General features: G+C 47.2%; 2 protein-coding genes across 5 annotated transcripts in view; one reads left to right on the forward strand and one right to left on the reverse strand.

The window, feature by feature from the left end:
- The window catches only part of LOC142567822 (uncharacterized), a 91,897-nt gene that overhangs the window by 69,220 nt on the left and 5,343 nt on the right, over positions 1–17,334 (forward strand). Inside the window, exon 3 of one of the 3 annotated variants that reach the window (XR_012825245.1) lies at positions 15,817–15,992. The exons of 1 other annotated variant lie outside the window; for it this stretch is intronic. The gene's annotated coding sequence lies outside the window, so the exon portion shown is untranslated. Of the gene's footprint in view, positions 1–15,816; positions 16,145–17,334 lie in introns of those variants that run through there. One more of the 3 variants, XR_012825244.1, reaches the window with a different exon arrangement.
- Positions 1–17,334, reverse strand: part of LOC142567821 (multidrug resistance-associated protein 1-like) — a 211,265-nt gene that overhangs the window by 23,430 nt on the left and 170,501 nt on the right. The window lies entirely within an intron of this gene.

Genomic DNA, 17,334 nt, shown 5'->3' on the forward strand with positions numbered 1-17,334 from the left:
TATACAATGCAACACGTCAGCCATCACATTCACAGTACCTGGGCTTTTATCAGTGATAGAAAATATTAAGTTGTCTTCATCTGGCATCGATGACATTAACTCTACTAAAAACGCGAAACACATTTCTGCAGAGTTTCTATATTTATTATTTTCAAAGTCGCTTTCTACAGGCACCATGCCAGACGAGCGGAAGATTGGGAAGGTTACTCGAGTCTACAAATTCTCCCCTAAATTACCGCCCCATCTCATTCACAAGTGTTCCCTGCAAGATCATGGAGCATCTAATCTACTCTCACATTATGAACTTTCTAGACGCTAACATTTTCTTTCATCTTTCACAGCACGGGTTCCGCCAGGGCCGTTCTTGCGAGACCCAGCTTTCACTATTTCTTCATGATATTCATGCTAATCTTGACCGCAACATACAAACAGACGCCATATTTTTGGATTACGCGAAGGCGTTTGACAAAATCGCTCATCAACGTCTATTACTAAAACTTTCTCGTTTGCGTTTGCATCCTGATATCCTAAAATGGCTTGAGCAATATAACTAACCACTCACAGTACGTCTCATTTAATAATGACGCTTCAAACATTACACTCGTCACGTCAGGCTTACCACAGGGGTCCGTCCTTGGCCCCTTCTTTTCTTAATTTACATTAACGACTTACTCTTGCATGTGTCCTGCCATATCCGTATGTTTGCCGATGATTGCGTTATTTACCGCGCAGTCAATACTATCACTGACCAAATAACTTTACAATCCGACCTTAACCGCGTACAAGAATCGTGTGATGTTTGGTTGATGACACTCAGCTCTAATAAATGCAAACTTGCCTCGTTTACCCGTAGTTATTACCCTCTTCGCTTTTCTTATAGGATTGGTGACGTCACGGTGGAATTAGTGGAATCCTACAAATACCAAGGTATCACCTTGACTAATGATCTAACCTGGAATGCGCATGTTACTAATGTTATTTCATCGGCTAACAAAATATATTGGGATTTCAAAGACGTCACCGTCGCCTCACTCCATAGCATGTAAAACTGTTAGCCTTATAGATCATTGGTAAGAACGAAACTCGAATACGCATCTGCCATCTGGGATCCGCATCAAGCATATCGCGCCAATGCCCTCGAGGCGGTTCAAAATGGCGCCACCAGGTATATTCATTCCACATGCAACGTCAGCATATCATCTTAAAAAAAAGAATCTTCCTTATCGCTTCTATCCCGTCGTCGCCGCATTGCCACCCTTTCCCTCTTCCACAGGTTCTACTATTCGACGCTCAATCGACCGCCATACATTGTTCCCCCAACGCGCCGGTCACGACGCATTGGCCATCCCCAGCAGGCAGCACAATTCACGCACAAATACATTTTCAGCCTCATTTTTCCACCGAGCATCTGAAGACTGGAATGGCCTTCCTCATCAAATCGCTGCCATCACCTGCTCTTCACAATTTGTTCAAGATGTAACAACTGTTTTACAGAATTGAATGCATCATAACACTTGTTTGTAAATGTTGTATTCTCACCCCTTATGTAATTAAATACCCCTACTACGGGGTCTTTAAGGAAATGAAATGGAAAAAGAAACATACAGAGGGAGTGAGCGCACACATACCTAGCCAAAAGCCCCTATTTATGTCAAAATTCACACTAGCTCCTGCAGTCTCACAGAAACGCAGGGCTTGGTAATGCTTGGCTTATCGACGCAAAAGAAGGCAATGTCATCTGCATAAGCCAGCACTTTAATTTCCTCATCTGCATACCTGTATCCTTTAATGCTTCAGTCACAAAGCACACTTAAGCAAAGTGGTTCCATGCATACAGCGAAGAGTAAAGGCGAGAGCGGACAACCATGATGAACGGATAACTGTACCTCTATTGTATAAGAGGGTACGGTTGACAATTTTGTAGTGCAATGCTCATAACAAAGTGTTGTACCATTGTATAATACATCCCCTAACTGTAGATGTCACTGTAGTTGGAACAAAATATCCTGCTGAACCTTATCAAAGGCTTTGGCGAGGCCAGTCTGGATAAGAGCTACTTCATCTATGCTACCCTCTATGCACTCGAGGACTGAACGTGCATCATACCGCACGTTCAGTCTACTTCATACATACAAAACCCCGGTTTAAAGGGCGCGTGGTACGAACCTTGAATTAGGAAGGAACAGCGCTAACTAAGACGAGCACGAGAGGGAGAAGACACAGGACAAGCGCCAACCTCGTCTATCTTTATTCACCGAAAAATCAGCGAACATAAGGAAAATCACAGACATGCGCGCAATGACCATAATGCATCATCTGCCACACCGTTCTAGATATGACATCTCGCTTTTGAAGAGGGTCACGGAAGTATCGCTAACAGTTTTTTCCTCTCTTCTTTATATGGAATGCTTCCAAAACCTCACGTGCCTTTGTTTCACTGCTTCTGCCAAGAATCTATCTCTCCGAACCGTGGTTCACACTTCTTGCAGTACAGGCATTGTTTCCGTGGTGAATGTTCTGCCGCTCGGTCACACGCAGTGCAAGTTGCACAATGTTGCGAAAGATGCGCACCTCCTTTCAGCGACCGCACATGTTCAGCTGCACGGTCATTCACGCATCTACCCGTTTGGCCCACATAGGTTTTCCCGCAGGTCAAAGGTATTTCATACACCACACCGGTGCAGCACTTTACATACTGCTTTCCATGTTTTTTGGTGCAGCGGCTCCTCGTACCCTCGCTCGCGACGCGGGCGCAGAGCTGTGCTTGTTTCCGAGGAGCCGAAAACACGACTGGGACGCCGTGTCTGTTTGCCACCTCTTTCATATTGTGGGCTATCCTATGTACAGGTTCGTCCACTCTAGGGTGAACACGGCTCACCGTGGCCGCGCTCCGTGGGGCGCCAGTGCGTCCGGCGCGGCGGTGCATCGAAGCGCGGCTTTATCGAAGCGATGCGGCGCAGGCGCACACGGACCTCGGGGGAGGTGCTTGGCGTCGTCTGCTACAGCGCTGGAGCGCGCCGCTCTGGCTTTGCTGCTAAGTAATCTAACGGGCTCGAAGCATCGCCGGAATCATCGTAGGGACACTGAGGGTTCCTCCCACACTGCTCTCGCCTTTCAAATATTATTAATAAAGATGTTTTACTCTCTCTCTTCGCTAGACCCGCAGGTGACTGAGTGCCAGAGGCGGCGTTGCGGGAAGGCGCACTTCACTAATTGGAGCATTTTCCAGCTGGTTCGGTCTACAGCTTGTGAACAGCCTGCTTAATCAATATACATTAACAGAAACGAGCTCCTCACCACATAAATCCCTTAGCATGTTTTTTATAACATGCTAAGTTATAACGCGCTCGTCCGCTGGCGCGGACGAGCGCGGCTTTTAATGAATGAATGAATGAATGAATGAATGAATGAATGAATGAATGAATGAACTTTATTCCCCTTATAAGAGAGGGGAGGGGCCTGGGGGGAGAAAGGGAGGTCCAAGTACTCCAGTCTCAGCAGGCGTCCGTCACCACATTATTTTATTCATTTATTTATTTCAAGATTACTGTCAGCCTCTGGTTAGAGGCCTTAAGAGGAAGCTTTAGCTCGGGCCCAACTCCGACGCGGCCTATTCAAATACATGTAAAACGCAAAAACGTTTTTCTGAGATAACCCCTGGACCGATTTTCATAAAAATTTGTTGCACTTGTGAGAGAAAGTCAAATTCTAGTGACTCTTGGAAGCAGAATTTTGATTTAGGTCCTGGATTTTGTTAAAAGAATTTTCAAAAATTCTGATGTTCGAAAAATGTAGAAGAACGAAGTTTACAAATTCATAACTCTGCATCAAAAACAGATATCGCAGTTCTGTAAACGGCATCCATTAGACCGTTGAAAGCGGACAAATTTGATTTGACATTTTATATCTTACGTGAATTTGTTACGCTGTTTACAAAGGTTATGCAAAAGCTGTATTTACATATTACTAAATTTTTTCAGATTCATGTATAGCATATCAATTTTGTCCGCTTTAGATTTACTATTATATGCAATTCACAGAATTGTATTATCGTTTTTCGTTTCTGATCTACAGAGTTGTAAACTTGATAGTTCCTTTTTTTGAAAATTTTCGATTTTTGTCAATTTTTAATAAAAAATTGACGACCTAACTCAAAAATTCAAAACCAACAGTCACTAGATTTTAAGTTTGCCTTTTAAATGCAACAAATCTCGTCAAATTTGGTGCAGTGGTTGCCGAGAAAAACGAATTCTCTTTTTACATGTATTTAGATAGGAGCACTCGAGCTAAAGCTTCCTCTTAAGCAGGAGTGGTTCCATACATGACGAACAATACATTGAGTACAAGGTGTGAAGCGTGAACAAAATGATATAGCACTGAATTTGAAAATATAAGCAGCGTGTAATTTGCGAAAACGTAGCATTTAGCGCTAACAATGTGAAATTATTCCAGAAGAAAATGTAAACTGCTCTTAGCGCCAAGTTGACGAACACTTAAGAGACAGAAAAACTAAGCTAGAAGAATATATGTATACCACGCGTGGCGAACGATTTCAGAACATACATCCTATCAGACGTAATATCCCATAGCGGAGTAGTGTGTAAAAATGTGTAGCAGTGGCAGAAGCATTATGTGGAAGGACAGGCCGAAAAGAAAAGAAAAAAGGAAAGGAGGGCAGGGATGTACCCCGATCATTTATACAATTTCTTTAAGCAGCTTTAAGAATGATTCAATGGTGTCGCAGGCAACCACCGCAGCAGGAAATACATTCCATTCGCTGATGGTTCGGCCAAAATGTCAATTTATAAAGGCTTCTGTTTTGCAGTAGTAATCTTTAAGCTGCTTAGCGTGGCTAGACCGAGTTGATCGACGAGCGAGAGGCTCGGTATACGTGTCCTTGTTGATGCCTAATTTTCCATGATACAGCAGATACATGTACTTTAATCGTTCTTTATATCGCCGTTTTTGCAGGGTAACTAGTTCTGCTGTTTCGAGCATAGCACTTGTTGATGCATACCGGCTGAAGGAATTGAATACAAATCTTATCGCCTTTCTCTGAATTTTTTCCACCTTTTTTATGTTAATATCGCTATGTGGATCCCAGACGACGGACCCTTACTTAAGAATCGGGCGGACGAAAGTTTTGTAAGCTAGTAGCTGTATCTCATGGGGTCAATTTCTTAAGCAACGCCTCAAGTAACCAAGCTTCTGCATGGCTTTCTTATCTATGTATGACACGCGCTCATTCCACTTTAAATCCGAGCTGTTAACTACGCCCAAATATTTATAGCTTGTCACGCGGTCTAAAATTTGCCCATCGATCGATTACTGATTGTTTAAAGGGTGTCGTTACCCCGTCACGGTCATCGCTACAGTTTTTTTCGCATTGATTTTCATTTGCGATGTGCTGCACCATGATTACATTGCAGACAGCGAGGTATTTAACAGCGATTGGTCAGCAGGACTACGGATTTCTTTATATAAAACGCAATCGTCAGCAAACAATTTTATTTTAACGGCAATTCCTGTGCAATATCATTGATGAAAATTAAGAAAAATAAGGGTCCAAGCACTGATCCCTGTGGTATTCCGGCTAGTGCAGGTCTTGAACGTGAATGTATTCCGTCTATGTTTGCAGTTTGCCGTCTCGAAGTAAGGTACGCTTGAATCCAAGAAAGAAGGGACTCATTTTTAAGTCTAGGTGTCAATTTTATCATGAGTTTGGTGTGTGATACCCGGTCAAATGCTTTCTCTAAATCTAAAACATTAATATCAATTTGCCCTTGCTCATCCAGAATAGCTGCGAAATCATGAATGGTTTCTAAAAGCTGAGTAGTGGTTGAAAGCCCTTTACGAAATCTATGCTGCCTGGGGTCGAGAAAACCATGAAGCTCAAGAAAATCTGTTAGATGTTTAAAGATAACGTGCTCAAGAAGTTTGGAACATGTGCAGAGTATAAAAATGGGTCGATAGGAAGAAAGCAGCGATGAGTCTCCTCCTTTTGGCACTGGAACAATCTTTCCAAATTTCCAGTCATGAGGCAAGTCGCATAGTTGTAACGACTTATTAAAAATCAATGTGGCTAGAAGTCCGTCTACCAATCGTGGTAGGCCTCCGCTACCTCCTCAGCCCACCTCAGGACTCGGCCCTATAGGGTGGGATCGGAGCCGCGCAAGGCAGTCTCCCACAGCTCCTCGCTACTAAGTAATGGTTTGAGCGTGCGGTGGGGGGGGGGGGGTAGTTTTGATGGGGCAGTGTCACATGATATGGGAGAGATCTGCTATCGGGACAAGGCAAAAGCGACACTTGGGTGTCGGGTATGTGGCGGGAAAGAATAAGTGCAAAGTGCGCGGGGTAAGAAAAGTGCGAGTTTGTAGTTGTCGCCACAGTATTTCTCTGGCGCGTTCTAGGCACAGAGAGAGGTGGATACATAAGGCGTTGGTGCCTGAAATGTGTGCAAATTTCATGGAATGTGACGAGTGTGTCTTTATTGGTGTGTTGTTGGGAGTCATGGGGTTCTAGAGTTAGGCCCATATTTGCGGCCACTCGGTCCGTGAATCCTCGAGCAGCGGCATGAGCCATTTCGTTGCCATTGAGTCCTTGATGTGCTTGATGTCCATAGGAGAGCATTGTTTTCTGGTAGGCGAGCTACAAGTAGAGAGTGCGCGAGGTTGTTAATGTAGCCATTACTGAAGTTCCGGATAGCAGTCTTAGAGTCACAAATGATGACGTCGCAATTGGGTAGCCCCGATGCGAGTGCAATGGCGGCCTCTTCCGCGTCGCCCGCCGAGGTGGTCTTGACTGATGCTGAACAAACAGTGTTGCCCTAGTTGTCTACGACCGCTAGAGCATAACGATATTTAGGGGTGTAGGCTGCAGCGTCCACATAGTAGACTCCTTCAGCCTGTCCATAGCTGCGTTGTAGCGCCTTGGCTCGAAGTTTGCGGCGTTTAACGTGAAATTCGGGGAGCATGTTTCTGGGTAGGGGCTAGATGTGGTATTGGCCGTGTATGTTCGGAGCAAGTTGATGTCGCTTGTTCTCGTTGAACGGTGGAGCATGATGAAGTTGTCTCAGGATCTTACGCCCAGCATGTTGGTGAGTCTGTGGTATTGCGATGATAGATGGGCTTCGGTTAATTCTTGAAGGGTATTTACTGTGGCCGGGGCCATCACCCTTTGTGTGGATGCTCTAATTGGAACACCAAGAGCGACTCTGTGTATTTTGCGGATCAAGCAATTCACAGTATCCTCTTCCTGCCTAGAGAGAGAGATACGGTAGTGCGAAGGTGATTTTGCTTAAGACAAAAGCCTTGATTAGCTGAATTAGCTCCTTCTCTCGAAGCCCTCCGTGTCTGTTGGAAATCCTGCCTATCAGGCGGAGCGTATTACCTACCGCTGTTTGTAGTGCTTGCAAGGTATGCTGATTTGTTCGGTTACATAGGAGGTGTAATCCTAGGACCCTTGTCCTGTCTACTTGGGGCATAGGGTGCCCTTCAATCGTGAGTTGGATATTCGGGGGTGAAGTCCTGAAGCGTCTCGTGGGGCGCAGAAGGAGAAGGTGTGATTTGGTGGGGGAGCACCTGAGATTCAACTCGTGACCTACTTGTTCGACCTGATTTATTGCTGCTTGGAGGGTTTCTTGAATGTGCCCGTCAGAACCTCCGGTCATCAACAGCGTAATATCATCTGCGTACAGTGTGAATCGGAGGTCAGGAATATTCTTGAGAGTGAAAGCTAAAGGTCGCATAGCCAAATTGAAGAGGAGGGGGGAAAGTACTGCCCCTTGGGGCGTGCCAGTGTTTCCTAAACTTATTTGGCCAGGTTGTTCACTGCCTAATTGTAGCGTCGCAGTGCGCTTCGTGAGGAAGCTGCGTATATAGCGATAGATTCGCTCCCCGCAGTTTATACTTCTTAGTTCGCGTAGTATGGGCAGGTCGGACACGTTGTTGAAGGTGCCCTTGAGGTCGAGGCCGACCAACGCTTGTGTGTCACGTGTGCCGTTCGGTTCGATAATGTCTTCTTTGAGCCTTAGCATGACATCCTGACAAACATTTTCGAAAGCCAGTGATTTCCGAATGGAACAAGTGATTATGTTCTATATATTTGGAGAGGCGTAGGTGGATTACGTGCTCCAAGATCTTCCGTATGCATGAAGTGAGAGAAATTGGATGGAAGTTATCAATATGAATTGGCTTATTCGGCTTTGGAATGAAGATCACTTTGGCTGCCTTCCATTGTTGGGGTATGTCCCCCTCTTGGAGACAGTGGTTGTAATACTCGGTGATCATCATACCTTGCTGGTGAAGCAGTGCACTGACACGGACACAGTGAAGACACACAAGAAAAGACGACACTCGCTGCACTAGCAACTATTTTATTTCAGAACATATACTTCATATTTATATACCTGCGCACCATCAGGCGTCAAAGAAAATCAAGGCAAGATTAAAGGCATTTTTTAAAAATCATTTGCCCGCGCATACTCGGGCGTCAAAGATATGGCACCTATCTATCATGGTGTGCAATCTTATCGTAATTTGTTGCTGCCCTAACAACCATTTTTATTACACAATATTTTTTTAGTGTACTTCCAAAAAGGCAACATCACCATGGCTTAGATGTACAGATGGCTGACTGACAACCCTCTCCACTCTTTTGAATATGAAATGCTTCGATTATCCCTGGTTAGCTGATCCTTATGGTGCGATAAAACTGTGGTATCATTGTAAAGCGGCCAGCACCCATGTTGTGAGCAGTGCCCCTTAATGTGGGAATCAATGTTTCGCTCCAGTGATCTTTTGTGCTCCAAAAGTCTTGTGTTTACACACCGACCCGTTTGGCCGATGTATAGTTTTCCACACGATATGGGCAAACAGACTACGGGTGACCTGCACTCGACAAGTTTTTCTTTATGCGTGACCGTGCACTTACGACCATTTACTTTTACATTTGTTGAAACTACGATCCAGTCCGGCACATTTTTCCGAGTTTGTCCGGTGCTGAAAAAACTACTCGTAGACCATATCTGCCACCTGCTTTTTGGAAGTACACCAAAAGAAAAAGAAATTGTGTAATAAAAATGGTTGTTAGGGCAGCAACAAATTACGATAGGATTGCACACCATGATAGATAGGTGCCATATCTTTGACGACCGAGTATGCGCGGGCAAATGATTTAAAAAAAAATGCCTTTAATCTTGCCTTGATTTTCTTTGACGCCTGAGGGTGCGCAGGTATATAAATATGAAGTATATGTTCTGAAATAAAATAGTTGCGAGTACAGCGAGTGTCTTTTCTTGTGTGTCTTCACTGTGTCTGTCATTGCGCTGGTTCACCAGCAAGGTATGACGATTACTCACCAACTAGCCTAACTTTCCACTTTACTGAATACTCGGCGAGTTTGCGTATGAATTGGGCATCGAGGTTGCGAAGCGTTGCATTCGTCACAGAGTCTGGGCCTGGTGCCGTGGTGGTTCGCACTTGGTTGAGGGCATGTCGAACTTCCGCTTCTGTGATGGGACTGCAAAGCTCTTCATTGGGTTCACCATCATAGTCGGGCATGGGTATTTGAGTAGGAGGGGGCATATGTTTGGAGGCCAGGTTGCTGAACATGGTCGGCAGGTCGGCTGCATGTTCATGCAGCAGTTTATTCATCTGGTGGTTATTGTGCGTCCTAGACGTGGTGGGGTCGAGCAGGTGCCGGAGCGATTGCCAGGTCTTTTTAGTGATGAGCTTACCATGGCGTTCCTTCGCAAACCTGAGTCCATTGCTGTGCCGCCAATTTTACAGCGTATTGTTGGATCTGAGAGTAATTTGGCGATTCTGATGCGGAGTTTGTGATTGTAACGTGCTGTTAGTCATTTCCTAAGTAAGGCGTGCTTCGCTTCCCACATGTGTAGTAGCTTGGAATCAACTGTGGCCAAGGGTGTGTCTTGCGGGAGAGTGGTGGTATGGGCCTCTACGTCTGCCTGCAAAGCGTGTGTGTAGGGACTTTTGAAGGAGAGGAAGAGAGAAGTGCAGTGCCGTAACTGTCTCTCAGAGGAGGGCACCTCAACAGCACTGCACAGGGAAAGGGGAGTGGGGTGAAAAAGATCAGGGAGAGAAGGAAAAGAAGGCGAAAGAAAATAACAAGAAGGGTGAAGAAGCAATGCGGGGCTTACAGCCGCGCTCTCAGCTGCGTGTCACAGCAAAAGTCAAGTAGGGCAGGAAGCACTTTCCTGACAATGGAAGGGTGGGCTGCCGGAAGGGGAAGTGCTCCCTCCGAGTCACAGGGCAGACTTTCCCGCGTTTCCTGCAAGGCTATAATGTCAGGGTGCTTGTTAAGACTGTAGAAATAGTGTTAGACATGCGCGCTTGTTGCGGAACCCCCTGCAGTTCCACTGCCAGATAATTAGACTACGGGCTGGCTTCATCATTATTGTCGTTTTGAAGGATGGGAACTTGTGACGTCGCGGAGCGCCTTCTCCAGCTGTCCATTAGCTCTTGTAACCGGCAAAAGCGTGCAGATGCCTCACAAATAAATGCAGCAAGCTTGCTCTGTACCCGATTTGCAGAAGCAACAAGTTTGTTTTCGGGGATGTCTATGCGGCCAATGAGTACAAATATGACGTTTTCAACGGTGATCTCGGTGTCTTATTTCGGCATTCTTCCTTTTTGCGCGTGGGGGCTGCGTGTGTGAGGAAGGCGGCATTGGAGTTGCGGCTTCCGTCGTAGCAGTGGATGCAAGTCTTCTGGCGGTGGACGTGTGAGTGTGGGCGCAAGCGTTTGTAGCAGTGGTTTGAAAGTAGCAGCAGGAGTGTCAGTGATTTCGATGGGGGGTGGAGGATTGCTTTGAGCTGCTTGATTTCGTTTTTAAGCATTTCGTTCTGATTTTGCATGTATTGGATGAGAAAGCTATCAGCATCTTGTGAGTGCGCTGCTATTGTGGGAGACTACTCCGGCCTAGCTCACCTTTGTATCGTTGATGGGCGGTCCTTCCTCGTTGCCTGGAGTCAGCGGAGGCCAAGCTTGATTCGATGATGGGAGCTGCGCCGCTGTTGCAGTGTTCTTGGGGCCAGAGCTGCTCTGCGGCTTCTCTTGTCCAGTGCGTTGATTGAGGGCCTGTACAGTGTTCCTGGCCGGAAGTGTCAGTTTAGACTCTGGAGGTGCCGGGGGCGGTGTCCGTGGTTTGTAACGAAGTTTGCACTCTGAGGAACCAGTCTCGTGTGTTCCAGTGCAGATGATGCCAGTGGGAGTAGAGCCGTGGTCCTGAGGAGGATCTGGCGTGCCGCATTTTGGGCAGAGACATATGGTTACATTGGGGCAGACGTCTTGGCGATGGCCAAGCTGCCGGCACTTAGTACACGCCTCCACTTTTTGTCGATATGGTCGGCAGCGGAGGTCTGTGCGGAGGTAGTCAGTGTAGAAGGGGACCTTTGTGCCTTCGAAAGTGACCAGGATGGAGTCTGTGGAGCCCATTCTTCGAGCAGCTATTACGTGGATTGCTGGATTGGACTCTCGAAGGTTAGCCAACACGTTCCTTTCTACCAGGGAGGCCGGCAGCTTGACGATACTCCTACATGAATTTTTGGGGTCTACCACGTGCGTGGAGACTTCGTAGCTCTTGCCCATGATGGTGAGAGTGTCGATCTTCAAATAGCGATCAGCCCTGTCCATGCAGGAAGTAGTTATGATGATTGTGTTGTTAATCTAGTTGGCCCGGAGTCGATCTCGCGATGCTGCAGCCGTGGAAAGACCAGTGGACTTGATGACTATGTCGCAGAGAGAGACTGGATGTATGTTGGCGCAGTTGATGCCACCGTGTACACGAAGAATTGTATTCAGCGGCTGGAAGTGGACGAGGACGAATGTGGCTTACTCGCGGTGGAGTTTTGAGGGTGCTGGGCGAGGTGGGCGAAGGCTTCTTGGTGTCGGAGCAAATAAATTTCTCGCGCCAATCGAGGATCTCTTCCGGAGTCATGTCGACGCTGCCGACGACGCCGTCCTGACTCATGGCTGCGGGCAGCTGCTACCGCCGACGCACGCTGCCGGCGTTGCGCGGCAGGGGCGCGGATGTTTCGAATGATCGGCGACAAACTGACGACGACAGGTCCGATTTCCGTTGAAGAGGTGTCGTTCGACAGCGGGTCACTTGCAGCACCAGTGGTCCAAAAATCACAAGAGTCCAGGCAAACATTTGGAGACAGCACACGAAAGAAGACGGGGCCGATGCATGATGCAACCACAGCCTAAGTTGCAATACTTTTCGTATCTTTTAATTCATGCTTTCGCTCTATTTTTACAAATCCTGACAATAGGAGGACAAGCGCGTTAGAACCACTAGCGGCGGCTGCCTCATCCGTATTTTCTAACTTCAACATTGCTTTAAATTTGCACTGTAAGCGTTATTCACATACGCAATATGTTTATATATACACGCAGAACAAAGGCTATATTTTTGAAAGAGTAGGAGGTAGCCAAATAAAAGTTATTTCTGAAGGTATGACATACAGTATGCTTAGAGAATGAATATGTTGCTGTATGTTCATCACCTTCAAACTGCTTTGCGTGCTTTTTTGACCCTGAAAAAAAAAAAGCCTCCAGACTTCAGTGACCCCTTCAGCAGTCTTATCAACGGCGTGTGAAATGCACGTGAATGATATGTGTCTCAGTATTGTTTCTCTTTCGAGTAGGCAATGCCAATGACTCATAAAAAAACTAATTTCCATCATTGATTAGGGAACGAAACATCGTCACTTGCCCGCAGAGGTCCTAAATATATACAGGGTGTCCGAATTAAGTATCATGCACACAGATTAAAAAAAAGAGCAATTGCGTTACTCGAAGAAAACCTAGTGCATATTGTTTCCAATACAGCGGAGTAGCTGCCAATAATTTATTCATTACTCAGATTTAATTAGGCAATTATAATTTATTATTTAACTCGCGACATACTATCCCAATGATAAAAGTGTCAATAAGGCATTTGTAGGCACAGCCAGGGACACCTAACTGCGGTACTTTCAGCGACGTACTTATCGCGTACTAATTTTTTCCGACTCATAAATAAGCAACGCAAAATATGAAATACCACGTGACGGCACTCCCACCCGCATTATAAAGCAGTGCCCTCGAACATGCTCCCTCTGAGTTAGCCAGGGCGAAAAAGGAAATAAAAGCATCGTGATCGAGCTAGTTCTGCTGCGCCCCGGCTGAAGTAACACATGGCGTTAGGTGTTAGCTGGAAACAAGCTGTGATAGCTGTTGTCTTAGCGTAGATAAAGTGCACGGATGTCTTTTTCACGAAACCTGTCGCAACAAAAGCGAATTGACAATGTCAGGGCAAAAGTTTAAAGGTGAGTTTTGTTTCATCCTAGTCGCCACGTCAGTCTCTAATGAGCAGAAGGAAAACATGATCCTTGCTTTGGGAGCAGCGAATGGCAACAAGAGGAAGACCGGAAATATATATCAGTTATGGAAGTAAAGCAGTCGACCAAAAGCGTCGACTCTCATCCGAAATTATGAAAACCTGAGACAAACCAGCAGCTTTCAGAAACAGCGGCGGATGACTCCATCTTCGAGCCCTAGCCTACACACGGATGTTGTAGCATTTATGGCCTGAAACCCTCATGCCAGCGTGCGGGACGTGACCGCACAGCTACGAATTTCCAAGGCGTCCGTTTGAAGGATTCTAAATGACTCGGCCTTTCACCCCCTAGCCTGCACCGATGCTTGGAAGAACAGTTTAGATTTCTCCAATTGGGTCCTCACAAAGGCCGATGAGTCATCCGACTTTTTGAGCAACATCATGTGCACAGATGAAGCCAATTTTTCCAGAAACGGCAAGGTAAATTTGCATAATGCGCAGTATTGGAGTGACTCCAATCCAAACTGGGTAAAGCGCACTCGGCACCATTACCAGTGGTCGTCGAATGTGTGGTTCTTAATTTACGCCCGTGCTATAATCGGTCCCATCTTCGATCACACACTGACTGGACAGGATTACATGGACAAAAGCCTTGAAGGACTGCTGGATGAGTTCCTCAGCGAAGTCCCGCTGTCTTGCGCTTCTGTGGTATCAGCACGTACATCAGCAGCCGCGCACGAAACTGACTGGATGCGACTTTTCATGCGCAATAGATTGGACGGCACGAGCCTGTAAACTGGCCGGATGGGTCAACTAACCTCGCCCACTTGATTTCTTTCTTTGGGGTTATGTGAAAGGTCGTGTTTACATGATCTAGACAGACGTCGGATGAGCTCAAGACAAGGATAACGGATTTCTGCCGTAGAATTCGAGCGTCGGTCATCAAAAAAGCCACGGAAGATGTGATAAAGCGGACTGAGTACTGCGTAGCTGTAGTACGAGACCTATTCGAACACTTCCTCTAGGCAGCAGCTGGTGGTCAACAGAGCTTACGAATTCCTAGATAGTAAGGACACATTGAAATAGGATTGTTTTAAATGCATTTCTGTCTTTACCCAACGGAAAAATCGACCCTTCTTCCGTCCCGCAAGATGATTCAACATAGCGCCCGCAGCAGCGAACCAATTAACCTGCGTCCTGCCTCTCGCTTCACCGACAACGAAGCGGCGAGAACACAGCCCTCGCGCAGCTTTGAGCAGATGCCGGACTCGGCCGGTTTCGCAGATCGCTTTAAAAATACGGGCCGTGCCGCCGCGCCACACGTAACCGTCGCCGGAGCACGGTTTATCACGGTTCATATGGTTTAGGATACCTGCTATGTTGCACATATTTACTTCATTTGCTACATCTCCCCGGCAATTTCATCCCACGTCCACATCGGCTGCGGGCTATCTATAACACCAGTGAACATTGGCTCGCCTCTTCTACGTCGTCTCGTGTCTCACTTCACAGCTCGGTGTTGCTATGCACGCTTCGTTCTTTGGCGGCCGTCCTCGCAATGATACGACACACCAGCATACCACCGCGAAACAAGTCCATACTACGAAACGCATCATTCAGATAAATCCCCAGAGAAGATTCTGCGGGGACTTTATTATTGCGATAGCAATTACATGGACACTCCAGGCATATTTCTGGCGTGCCCGCGAGGTTCCGTACGAGTGAAATCGTGCGAGCCGGCGAACGCGGTTCAACTTCGCTAGCGAGGAGCGCCCAGATGCGCGCCCTCCTGAGGCGCGCGAGGCGGGGCGCGAGGGAGGAAGCGCGTTCTTCTCCGGGGGCTGCTAGGGTGCCTCGATTTACTGCTCGCCCGCCGCTCCGTACAGACCGGAGACAACCGCGGCGTCTACTACGGCGTTGGCGACGCGAATCGCGAACGCCGTACTAGACGCCGTAGGGACTCGTTGCCGGCGCTTGTGTGTCTTGAAAGCGATATGCGACGTGGCCAAAGTGCGCGCCCACGCGGCCCTCATGTTCAAAGCGATCTGCTATGTTTGAAGAGTGCGCGTAGTGGCGTTAGCTTCGCATGCGCTGTGCGTTCGACATTTAGTTCGCGCTGAAGCGACAGATTCACGGAGCTCAATTGGCTCGCGGCTTCGCCCGTGATTCCTCACTCCAGCGTTTTCAGACACTTTCCGCTGTCATCGAGCGAGATGTGTTTATGTTTACTTGTGCGCGCGTGACACTGTATTGGTTAATTTAGTTAAAACGCATTGACGGGCTAGTTGGTTTTAATATCAGTATGCTTCTATATTGTGATAGTACGGATTTTGCTATTGTTGGTTTTTATCTTGTGCTATAGTAAATTTGTTAATATCGTGTCAACAACTTTAGCGGAATCTGTACTTACAAATCACGTTACCTGTTAACCTGAGTTGCAATGGTGTTTTGTATTCATTTGCATGGGCCCAGAACTAGGAGTGTTGCTAAAAGCCCGGGTGATCAGTAAAGTGGAAAGTTGGGCTAGTTGGTGAGTGATCATCATACCTTGCTGGTGAAGCAGCGCATTGACATGGACACAGTGAAGACAAACGGGAAAAGACGACACTCCGTCGGTGATCTTCAGGTGATCTTCAGGTGAAGCCCAGGTGATCTTCAGCAGCGTTTGTAATCATAAATAGAAATAAACTGAAACAAAGTCTATGACAATGTGTAAGCTCGACTGAACAAGGACGTAGAAATAAGCAGACGCACAGAGACAGTGCTGTATCTGCTTTAGAGCGCAGCTCTTTGGCGTCCGTTCCTGGGTTTCGCATCGTCGTCGGCCTCGTAACCAGCTCCGCCCCCCTTTCATCCCCCCAGCGCTAGCAGCGACCGACTGATACCGCTGGATGCCGCTGACGCCGCTAGAGAGTCAAGATAACGTGACTGCATAGAACACCGTCGCCGCCATGCAGAAAGAGGAGGAAAGGGTCCCCCCCCCTGTTCTTGTGTGGCGGATAGGGTGCTCTTCAGTTGCCGACGCGCCGGTTATTTCACGTAGGCCCCGGCACGTCGACGAATACGTGACCACCTTCCCACGGCTAGACCTGGTTCTTAGCGCTGCGGAAGCGAGGGTATCATATTGTTTGTGTCGGCATCGGCGGCGTTGTCCCTGAAACCAACTCCGCAGCTGGGGTTGACTCACTATCGGCGTCAGCGGCATCAGTCAGTCGCTGCTATCTCTTCCCTCCTCCCTTTATCGTGTTGTCCGCTTGCTGCGCGCGCTTCTGCCCCCATCGTTTGCCGCTGGGTGTACACGCTGCCCCCCTCCCCCCTCTTCCTGCGAGTCTCCGGTTGTCAAAGCGCCGGCTCGAACTTAATTCCTTTCTTCGCTCCTCCTCCAATGCAACCCCTGTGCGGTGGCAATCAGAGAGCCAGATCGGTGGCGGCGGATCTGTATATGTGCACCGCCCGAGCCGAAATTGCCGCTGCCGTTCGCCCTGTGCGGTGGCAATCAGAGAGCCAGATCGGTGGCGGCTTGACATAAAGACAAACAGCAATTTCCTAACACTTATGCGGGAGAACATCCCGTTCCTCTTGCTCGTAACGCGTCCCACGGCTGTGACAACCTCGCGAGGCACTTGTATAGATCTCGTCTTTAAGAATCAAGCATTGGTGTACCAAGTCGAACATATATCAGTCTATTTCTCCGACCACAAAGCTTCCTTCATGACTGTCAAGAACTGTTAGTGGAGTCTTTGTTAAAGGAATACGTGTGAAAAATAAAAATTCTGTGATAGCGCATACATGTGTTGCTCGATTTCTTTGCCTCAATCTATCGAAAAGGTGAAACAGCTTATTTGCTGCGCTCAAATTTCGCATTAGGAAGTAACGTAATCGTCGGTAATTTTTTACGTCCTCGTTGATCATGCTTAGATATTCCATCTTTGTTAATTTAGTTAGTAAGCGCGTGATTACAAGTTTATGCAGCTGTTAAATCTACTAACC

This window comes from Dermacentor variabilis, unplaced genomic scaffold, assembly GCF_050947875.1.
Source record: "Dermacentor variabilis isolate Ectoservices unplaced genomic scaffold, ASM5094787v1 scaffold_14, whole genome shotgun sequence".
Lineage (NCBI taxonomy): Eukaryota > Metazoa > Arthropoda > Arachnida > Ixodida > Ixodidae > Dermacentor > Dermacentor variabilis.